The sequence below is a fragment of the Hyalella azteca genome, unplaced genomic scaffold, assembly GCF_000764305.2.
Source record: "Hyalella azteca isolate HAZT.00-mixed unplaced genomic scaffold, Hazt_2.0.2 contig14099, whole genome shotgun sequence".
NCBI classification, from domain to species: domain Eukaryota; kingdom Metazoa; phylum Arthropoda; class Malacostraca; order Amphipoda; family Hyalellidae; genus Hyalella; species Hyalella azteca.
This window is the reverse complement of record NW_025943997.1, coordinates 1-10,937: the sequence shown is the minus strand read 5'-3', so window position 1 is coordinate 10,937 and position 10,937 is coordinate 1. Positions and strand designations below refer to the sequence as shown.

General features: G+C 38.1%; 1 long non-coding RNA gene across 1 annotated transcript; it reads right to left on the bottom strand.

The window, feature by feature from the left end:
* Window positions 1-1,429: 1,429 nt before the first annotated feature.
* Window positions 1,430-9,939, bottom strand: LOC125178970. Its single transcript, XR_007157102.1, has 3 exons — window positions 9,911-9,939; window positions 1,707-1,812; window positions 1,430-1,493 (listed from the first exon to the last, which is right to left on the bottom strand). It is a non-coding gene; the product is annotated as an uncharacterized LOC125178970 (long non-coding RNA).
* Between the last annotated feature and the right edge of the window lie 998 nt (window positions 9,940-10,937).

Below are 10,937 nucleotides of genomic sequence, written 5' to 3'. Positions count from 1 at the left end.
AACCAAACTGGGGTAGCATAGGTGATGAGAGACTTTAGGTGATGAGAACTTTACTTCATAAACAGTTTTTGCTCCAGATTTTCAAATCAGGCTTTAAAACTAGTTAACTCATAGCCATAATTTCCAGAAAATTCTGTCCAATATATTCCAGATTAGCTTTTGATTGGGCCAGAAAGTTGCAGCTCAGTTTTGTAATGTTGATGAAATAATTTATTTTGAAAGCCAGCAACATTAAGTGACAAGTGCTCTCCTCTACTGGTAGTGACAAAGTGCAGCACTGCACTGACTGCAGCACAGTTAGCAGTCTGTGGAACTGATGGTAAACAACTGGAACAAGAAGCCTGGCATATTTATTAGTTTAGTGAACAAGGTAATGAAGATTCATGGTAATACTTTAGATTAAGTGCATCCAAAAAAAGGGTGTTTTTTTTAATTATATGTTTTTTGGGATGTAGATTAGGAATCTGAAATCCATTTTTGGTGGTCAGCATTTTTTTTATATATTTTCTATAGAAAACGAACCTAACCTAACCTAGCGCAATTTTTGGGTTTTACATAGGTTTACAGTCATTCCCAGATCGATATAGATCATTTCCAGTCTGTAAACCTATGTAAAACCCAAAAANGCATCAGTAGATCCCGTACGCCTGCATTACCCCCAGCCTCAGTAAATCCCGTACGCCTGCATTACCCTAGCCTCAGTAAATCCCGTACGCCTGCATTACCCCAGCCTCAGTAAATCCCGAACGCCTGCATTACCCCAACCTCAGTAAATCCCGTACGCCTGCATTACCCCAGCCTCAGTAAATCCTGTACGCCTGCATTACCCCAGCCTCAGTAAATCCCGTACGCCTGCGATACCCCCAGCATCAGTAAATCCCGTAAGTTTACATGCATCAGTAAATACCATACCTCTGCAATACCCCAGCATCAGATAAATCAATTAGAAGTGTACTACCATCTACAAGGATTAACCAATCTTTCAGAGTTGTTTGAATTGGTGAAAATAGATCCTGAGTTTGATATAAAAATTAATATTTACAGTATTTATGAAGGACTGAAATATGTCTTAGCAAGATAAATTGGATAAAGAAGGTAAAAAAATAGTCTGGGTGGCACTGTTTTCCTCGAACATAATTACACATGAAACAAAAATGCCTCATAACCATGCTGTTTTACTACAAATATTATAAGTCGTCAGTCCTGCATATGACCATTAACAGGAGTGCCTTACCGAAGAAAATAGCAATTGCCCACGTGGCCTAACAAGCACACATGAATAATCAACAGCATAAATAAATTCTATACCTAACAGGTGGATATTTATCCATAAACAGAAAATAATGCATTGACTGTCAAATTTTTTAAACTGAAAATCTTCAAATTTTATAACCTTGAACTTTCTGTTAAAAAACCAAATGTATTCCAAGTTACCTCTTTGCGGATCATGACGTCATTCTTGTAGTTTGAGTTGTTTGCATAACGCAGTTTGCCTGTGAAAATTATTGCAGACACTTTTTAATACATGAACCACATAAAATTACATTACATAACTAAAAACCTAAAATATTCAAATTAAACTACTGCATTTAAAAACAAAATCTTGCCTTACACTCAATAATGGATACCATGTAATTTCAATACTGTTTAAGAATACATTAATAAGGTAGAAATTAAATAATTTAACTTAAAACGCCATCACTCACCATCAGGACGAAACTCAAACTCGAGAAACTCATGTCCAAACTTTCCCTTGTGCCCTACATAATATCTTAAATAGAAGTCATTGGACGACATCTTTACAAAATAGATCTGTGGATAAAAGAATGACAATTAAATAGAATGGTCAACATAGACGTAACCATAGAAAATCAGGCGTTTCAAACAATAAATGATGAAAGAAAATACAACTTACTTTATAACCTAATCACCTGAATAACCAATAAAAATCATTATAAATGACTGCCAGAAAAAATTTGGCCATTCGCATTCAAAGCAATCTAATGGTATTTTAGGAGCATAAACACCAAATAAATTTTAAAGCATGTAAATTAAATGGATTTATGTAAATAAGATGAATTTTAAAGGACAAGCTAATGATGAAATTCTTTTAGCAAGAAGACACAACCAAATCGAAGCCACATGTTAATGGTCTATCTTTTCCCCAACCTTTTGGCCGGATGAAGTTTAAATTGCAACTGCTTGAATTAGAAAAAAAGGCAGGACACAATATTGGAAAAAATTATATAAATAGTGTGTTACTTGCTGACAAATCTCAAAATCAACCATTTGTGCACAATAAGAACAGTTGCAATTTAAACTTTGGATGGGGTATGGCCATATTTTAATATTTTTTATTCAAAAGAACACCCAATAGGTACATAATTAATTAATTACAATAAAATGACAGTAATCTGAAGCAAATGCAAGGATTTCTAAGACTTTCACAATAAACAATTTTATTGAACATGATGCGCACAACAAGGTAATATAAACACAATCAATTTGAAAGAACTTGTCTACATAAGCAGGCCAAAAGTTGAAAAGCCAGGATAAGTTTATAAATGGACAAAAAAGAAAAAATAGTAGAAAATCAATCTTACACCCAAGTGAGATGGTGAAGAAAAAGTCCCTAGAATAAATACTTGTACACACTTAATATTTTGTATTTGTAACTATTAAGCACACTTATAATGAGGCAGCCATCACACTAATAAAAGAGATCTCATGTTGCCTCATTTGTTGGCACTTGAACAAATTGGTCAGCTTTAAGACCCAATCTCTCCATAAGCGCAGAATCTTGTCCATCATGACGTGTTGCCAGTTGTTCCTTAAGGTGCAGAGCATTTTGGGGGTTATTTTTCAAACAACATCCCAGGGCAAAAATAACTGCTTCCTGAATAAGTGGATTGGCTTCATCTCTGCGACAACTGCAGAAAATTTCTTCAAGACCACCAACAGCACGTAATTCCTCTTGATTTTGAGCATCCTCATTTACAAGATTACCAAGGAGCTGCACGAGGTCACATCGAAGGCCTACCCCAGCATCTGCATTGACCAGTTGCAGTTGAGACCACCGGCTTGTAATATGTTCTTTGTTGGCTTCATTATCAGGCTGGAACGTAGCAATATTGAGAGCCTTCAAGAAAGAGACAGTGATGAGCAGTAAGGAGGCTTGAGATTTCAAAATCTTACAGTGTAGAGGACTTGCTGCAGCCCCCAGAACAGCAGCACATAATTCACGCAACACAAGAGGGTTAGATCCTTCAATTTGGCCAGCATCATTGCTCAAGATGACACCAACTGCATCCAAGTAAGTTTTACTCAAAAATTCAATCATAGGTACACTGGCAACAGCACCACGTTTGTGGGATGTTCCAGAAACAATTATGTTTTGACATATTGAAAGAACTAAAAGCTTTTGAGTGTCATTGAGATGTTCAAGCCAAATGACCCTAAAATATTTTAGGTCACAAAACTGACAAAAGATGATCTCAAGACAAAACAAAGCAAAACATGCATGCTGGGTTTCAACTGAATACACATTGCAAAATTTGGCAACAGCTTGGGCAAGAGGAAGAGTTTCTAAAAAGGATTGGCAGAGAGATTTTTGAAGAAGAACAGAAAAAATTACTGCACACCATTTTTGACCCACATGAACAGGCATCAACAGAAATACATCATAAATGCTTGAGAAAGTAAAAGCATTGCATAGCTTAGTAATGGCATTACTGTTACCAGCACAAAGGTTTGCAATGCACATGACAAATGCATTAGCAACTTCTTCTTCATGGTCAGTTAATTTCAGGAGTTCAGGTGATGCATTGGGCAAATGAAATACTTGTTTCATACACTTTTTCAAAGTTTCAACACATTCAGTAGAACTCCAGACAAGATCCTGCAAGCCTTGGTCTTCCATTCCACAAATACTGAGTCTGATTTTGTCTAAGATAATTTTACAGCAGCAAGAAATGTTATTTTCTGGAAGAGCATGCTGCTTTAAACAGGCCTCCAGTGATGTGAAATTTTGCAGAATTGCTTCTTCTGATGAATACATATTCATTTTGTAAAGAACTGTATTCCTTGCTATTTTTCAACAGAAATATGAACACAAATATAAGCAAGGCAATTTCCTGAAAAAATAGACAAGTAGGTAATTACATACACAGATTTGACAAAAAAAGAATGTTGGTACTTTCTTTTCTACAGTACCTATAGCCATAGACCGAAAGTTGACATAGATATTCAAATACAGGGTGCACCACAGAAACTTACTTATTTGAAAGGTCAATAAAAACAAAAGTACTTCAGTTATTGTTTTAAATTTTTTTTTTATTCGAGAAAACAGTATCCCAAATTTTTTTTCATACAGTTTTGAAAATTAAATCTCATGAATGACGGCCTCCATTGTGCATAAACTAATGAAGTCACTTTTTTTATAATGGTTTCCACTCTATGCAGCATATCAATCGGTATTTTGGCAATGAAATCGCGAATGTTGTTCTTCAGGTGTGCTATGGTCCGTAGTCGATCGACATAAACAAGAAATTTCAAATATCCCCATAAAAAGAAATCGCATGGAGTCAAACCTGGAGAGCGTGGCGGCCATTGGAGATCGCCTCTGAGAGAGATGAGGGGGTCGGAGAAATGATGTCGCAACAAATTCATTGAGTCTCGTGCTGTACCTATGTGTTGTGGCTCCATCTTGCTGAAACCACACGTTCCTAAAGTTCATTTCTTCGAGTCTTGGAAGAAAAAGTTCCTCGATCATGTTCCTGTAACGAGCTCCATTAACGGTAACTGCGCATTCGTTTTCTTAAAAAAATAAGGACCAATTATTCCCATTACCGACGTCGCAACCAGACAGTAACTCGCCCACAGTTAAGTGGCTTCTGGTGAAACTCACGTGGATTTACACCACACCAATAACGCATGTTTAGCCTATTGACGCAGCCGGAAATGTGGAATGTGGGCCTCGCCACTGAAAAAAAACGACCGCATCTTCAGGCAGGTTGTCAACCAGCATTTTACATGCATTTTGACGGGCAACAAAACCGCGTTCAGTTAATCCTTGCACTACAGCAAATTTATTTGAGAAACTTTGAGAAACAAACTTGGGAACTTTCCCCTTCAGATGCAACCCCTCTCGCCCCTCTACCCGACCAACTAACCGCACAGGAATTTTTTCAAATAAGTAAGTTTCTGTGGCGCACCCTGTAGTTAGAATATGTCTCCATTACCAGCAACAATAAAAATTTATTAGTTGATGACATGGATGAAAACACAATTTTTTTCATATATCTTTTAATATGAATCTATCATTATGCATTAGTTTTTAATAATCTTAGGTTCAGGAAGCCTGCTAATATAGAAAAATATCAGAGCTTGGTGAGATGGTGACTGACATAGGAAGAGGACCCCAATTTTTGGGCTCCCTCAGGTCAAGCAATACAAATGATGGTTATGAAGCCCAAAGAAGGCAAATAGTAAACAAATAGTATTTTGTAACAAATATATACTTCAATGATACTACTATCATGCACAAACTTTTTCTTAAGGTCAGATAAATACGTATATATATATCCTGCTTCATCTATTTTGCTCATCAAAAGTTTATTGTGAGCCAAGTTTAGTAGTTAGATACGCTATCCACCATTAATTTAGCTAATGCATGATGATTGGCAAAGTAATGCGCACATTACAAGTACCGTCAACTGGGGTGACTTTGGCCAAATTACACTAGTTTCTGCCGATCAAATTCCTACAAAATAGGAATGAGGCGTTGCTGGTGATTGTAAATTTGTAAATATACTACTTAAAGGTTCTTCTTTAAATATGTCATGTCTAAATTATGTCACTCTTATCGAAAAATAATTTTATTTTTTTAATTAGCTGGTTGGCCGATGTCACCCTGCAATGGGGTGACTTTGGCCACATGTGTTAAACCACAGTAAAAACATAGTAAAATGATTTCATGGCCAAATTCAACCATTAGTGGGGTGACATCGGCCATGTAGGGTGTTTTAAAAAATGATAATCAATGCCACTGTGTATTGTAACAATTGTAACTCAAAGATAAAACTCACATTTGCCAATCATATGCTTCATTAAAGCTGCTTTCTGTCAATTTCAAAGTTGATGTGAAAGTTTGAAAAAATCTAGTCCCCATGGGATCCCGAGCATTCTTCAAAAAACCGATGATGCTTGATAGAGGTGCGGCCCTTGAACTTACGTAAAGTGTGACCCTGTTTGTCAAGGTAATATTTAACCATAAAAGGCAGATCCATACCATCTAATGGGAAGCCCCAGTCTGAAAGCAAAATAATGTAGGATACTAAATCTGACTCCACCGTAGGTGAAAGAGTAGACTGTCCTAAATTTTTTCGCATTATGGCCAGCACATCGGTCGCTCAAAGGTGAACAAGGGACTTTGGAAATATTAGCAGCTTCTCTTAAGCTAACAGCCTAACACCATCTTTTATCAATTGCAATGCTTTCTTAAACAACTCCACATAATATATCCTATATGGCACAGAATCTAATCTATGTTTATAGCTGTGCATATTGTCTGAAAAAAAAAGAAAAATCTTCTATTATTCTAAACATTTATTGGCTGGCCAAAGTCACCCCATTTAGCCCATATTCTAGGTGACTTTGGCCAGCTAATTTTTCTAGCATATATACGTATTACATGTGGTAAAAAATGTACAGCCATTGATATAATCATTATACAAGATACCAAAATAAGTAAAACAAATCTGATTCCAAAATTCTTTTCATATCTCGAAATATTGAAGTTTGCACTCAGCCTTTTTTTTCTTTACAGTACTGTGGCATTCAGATTGTGTTGGTCAAGCAGGATATAAAATTATTGAAACGAAACAGTTTCCAATTGATAGATAAGAAAAAACTACATTGGATACCATTTTGTTCCAATCGCATAACACAACTACAACAGAAACAGATGGCCGTAAAACAAAATCATAAACGTTGGCCGAAGTCACCCCAGTGGCCGAATTCATCCCAGTTGACGGTAGTTGAATGGTTTACTAGTGCTTCAGCTATCAAGCTATTTTGCACAGGAGATCAAAAGTTAACATTGCCAGCGAGGCGGCCAGGGTGCAGAGTTTGCAAGCAGTGTTGCCAAGATATGGATTTTTGGCCCAAAGAGTTGCTAGCCAATTTCAAGATGCGTCGCCAGGTAATTTTCAAAAAGAAAGGGCTGCAAGCAACTTTGATGATATATCCCTTACTCTCCAATCTCCATGCACTGCAACCCTTACACTCATTGCAACTGATTTCTGGACAATATACACTGCATCCTGATCCATCCAACATACTGGAAACCTTAGAATTTGAATTTGGAGCGTGGTGACACTGGAAAAAATCTTCAGACGTCAGGCCTTTGTATCAGCTAGCTGCCACGCGTCACCCATTTTAACATTAATTTTTGTCATAAGGAGGGGAGAAAAAGAGGAGCAGGTACAAGATTCAAGATATTGGGACAAAATTTAGAGTGCAGAGATGGTTTTTGTAAGTATTAGATGCAAGTAATAGGTTGATGAAATAATAGAAACAAGGGATGGTAAGGGGAGGGAGAATACTTTCAATTTAAAAAGGTTGTTTTGTTGGTTATTGCTAGGTCCCATTAATTGCACGGTAGTTTCGAACATTTGTCATACGTACAAGTCTTATTAGCTCCCAACACACTAGATAAACACTTTCTTTCTCTTTACATTTTATTATTATTATTAGTTTATTACCATTACTTAACTTTTTATTGCTTGTTTCTTTACACTCTCCTGGCCTCCATTCTCTCCAGCCTCCTCCTCTCCCTCATTTTCCATGCAACCTTAAAAAAATGCTAACAACTATCTGTCATGGCAGTGGTTACCCCTGGTGACAGGTGCACCATCATTGCCATCTATTCATCTCCCATTCTCTCATACGTCACACCATCACTCTCATGCCTCTCATCCAGTATCACTCCAATCATTTCCAGTCTTTCACTCTCATCCGCTCCACTCTCATATGCCCCACTCATACGCTTCACTCCTATGGTAGGTATGCACTTGCGGTCTTTCAGATTTGCAGTGACTGCAATAATTTCAAAGTAATTTCTAAAATTTAACAATTTTAATCCAAATGTGTCAGCAAGATCTTCTGCATAAATTTTGCTGCTGATGGGTCACCAAAGTTCTTTTGATTTACACCCACTTCTGCACCCTGGCAAGGCAGGTCTCAATTTTTCAGAGTCGCAAATCAATCATCACCCACAAGGAGCAGTAGGTCTCAGATGTCCAGGTCTCAGTCTCTCAGATGTATTATGGCTATGTAGCCCCAGGCTCTCACAGCCATCATAACTACATGCTACGATACATAGTTCTAATTGTAGCGTGCCAGGGTTCAGAAAGTGGGTGAATATCAAAAGATCTTTGGCAACACATCAGCAGCAAAATTTATGCTGTCAGAAGATCACACAGTAAGGTTTCTGGTACTTCGGATGGATCAGGATGAAGTGATGCTTGTCTGGAAATCAGTTGCAATTATGCAGTGCAAGAAGAGTAAGGGATATACTATCAAAATTGTTAGCAGCATTTTCTTATTAAAAATTACCCAGTGACGCATCTTTAAAATGGCTGGCGACACTTTGGACTAAAAATCCATAGATTGGCAATGCTGCTTGCACCCTCAGCATCTTGGGTAGCATGTAGATCAATATGGTACATCAGCCATGTTGATAGTAAATTGCAATTTATGGAGATGCATAATTGGCAACCGTCAGGGCGGAGTGCCGGCAACCATCAGGGCGGCGTGCCGGCATCCAGTGGCATCCACCTTGGCATCTTTGGTGCATGAAATTTGTGTCCTTGACCTATGTTGTGCCATGCTTTACAGTCTGGAGGAGCCCCTACTTCTCTTTTGTTACAAAAAAAAACATGAATTACAACTGTTTTTCATGTTGTTGTTAATTGCCCGGGACCGCTGCTCAACGGCACCGAGAGACCAGCAGGTGAGAGACCAAAGGGAGGAAGTGGGACTGGAGCGTGTGCTTCATGGGACATTGCCCCGATGTCTGGGCGACGATAGGGTAACTGGGATGGTGGGGTCAGAGGGCACTGGCAAGGAACTGTGAGCAGACCAGGTCCAGATGCGCGGCTAATGGGAGGACACCAGTCTCCTGGTGGAGGTGGGAGATTGGGGCCATTTTGAGGCAGCCGGTGGCTAGTCTCAGTGCAGTGTTTTGAATTATCTGCAGGCTGGCAACTGCTGTGCGTGAGGCAACAGGGTACCAGATGGGGGCCGCGTAGTTGAGGATTGGGCGCGTGATGGCTCGGTAGATGACAATAATGTCCTCCTTGGAGAAGCCCCAGTTGGTACCAGCTAGGGCTTTTAAATGCCGACCGCCAAAAACAGATTTCAGATTCTTAATCTACATCCCAAAAAACATATAATTAAAAAAACACCCCTTTTTTGGATGCACTTAATCTAAAGTAATACCAGATTCACAATCAAGATCTATTATCAATACAAATATCATGCAAACTCCAATCTCCATAACATTTATTATGCTGAAATCAAGCTTTACTGTGTATCCAATACAATGAATACATCAAACCAAACTTTAATAGAAGCCTGAAGGTGCTTGTGCCAAATGATTAAATTTCATGTCTGAAAATTAGAAACTGTAAGTCAGTAACTGAACTTGGTATTTGCAGATAAGATTAGCTATACGATATAGTATATACAGATTTAGCATTCATTTCCTTCTTTTCTGGCATAAGCCATAATGATAAAGCCAATGTCATAAGTTTTCAGGCACACATTTCTGCGAACCTTTATTGTTTATAAAGATTTATTCCACCAATATAAATACGTATTAAAACTTTTGTTATGATTATTAAGATACCTCAACAAAATGCTCCGGTGTTAGCGTTATGAGAAGAGAGGATATTTGTTTCATGTGTGACAGAGGTGAGAGGGAAACTGTGGAGCACCTGCTGATGGAGTGTGACGCATATGAGCGGGAGAGACTGGAAATGATGAGAGTGATACTGGATGAGAGAGGTGAGGGTGAAGGAGTGGTATATGAGAGAACAGGAGACGAATAGATGGCAATGATAATAGTGGGCTTGTCAACAGCCACTGTGCACTGTGCAGAGAGTGAATGAATATTGCAAGATCTTTGGCGACCCTTCAGTAGCAAAATTTACGCCTTCAGAAGATCTTGCCGACACATTTAGATTGTAATTCTTGCATTTAATATATTTGTCAGTCTTTGGCACACTATTTAGAAAAAAAGTAAGGTTTCCGGTACATTGGATGGATAAGGATACAGTAAAGCTTGTCCGGAAATTGGTTGGAATGAGTTCCCACCAAAAAAACGTAAACAAAATGTAGTTGCGGTCACATTAGACTGCAGACTCACATGTTCAGTTGACACTTGCTGTACAATCGGACTGTTTTTATGGTAAAATTAGTTATTTGGGGTAACACGTGCATGCAACCTTGTAAATAAGTCCTGCATTACCCCAGACATCAGTAAATCCCGTACGCCTGCAATACCCCAGCATCAGTAAATCAACTAAAAGTGTACTACCATCTACAAGGATTTGCCAATCTTTCAGAGTTGTTTGAATTGGTGAAAATAGATCCTGAGTTTGATATAAAAATTAATATTTACGGTATTTATGAAGGACTGAAATATGTCTTAGCAAGATAAATTGGATAAAGAAGGTAAAAAAATAGTCTGTGTGGCACTGTTTTCCTTGAACATAATTACACATGAAACAAAAATGCCTCATAACCATATAGTCAAATGGGGTAAGACAGGATCGCAGCCTTCATGGGGTAAGAAAGGACCAGCCCATGGCATGCATTCTAATTGTACTGAATTCAATTTGACAAAAGAATATGTTAGAACAATCATTGCCTGT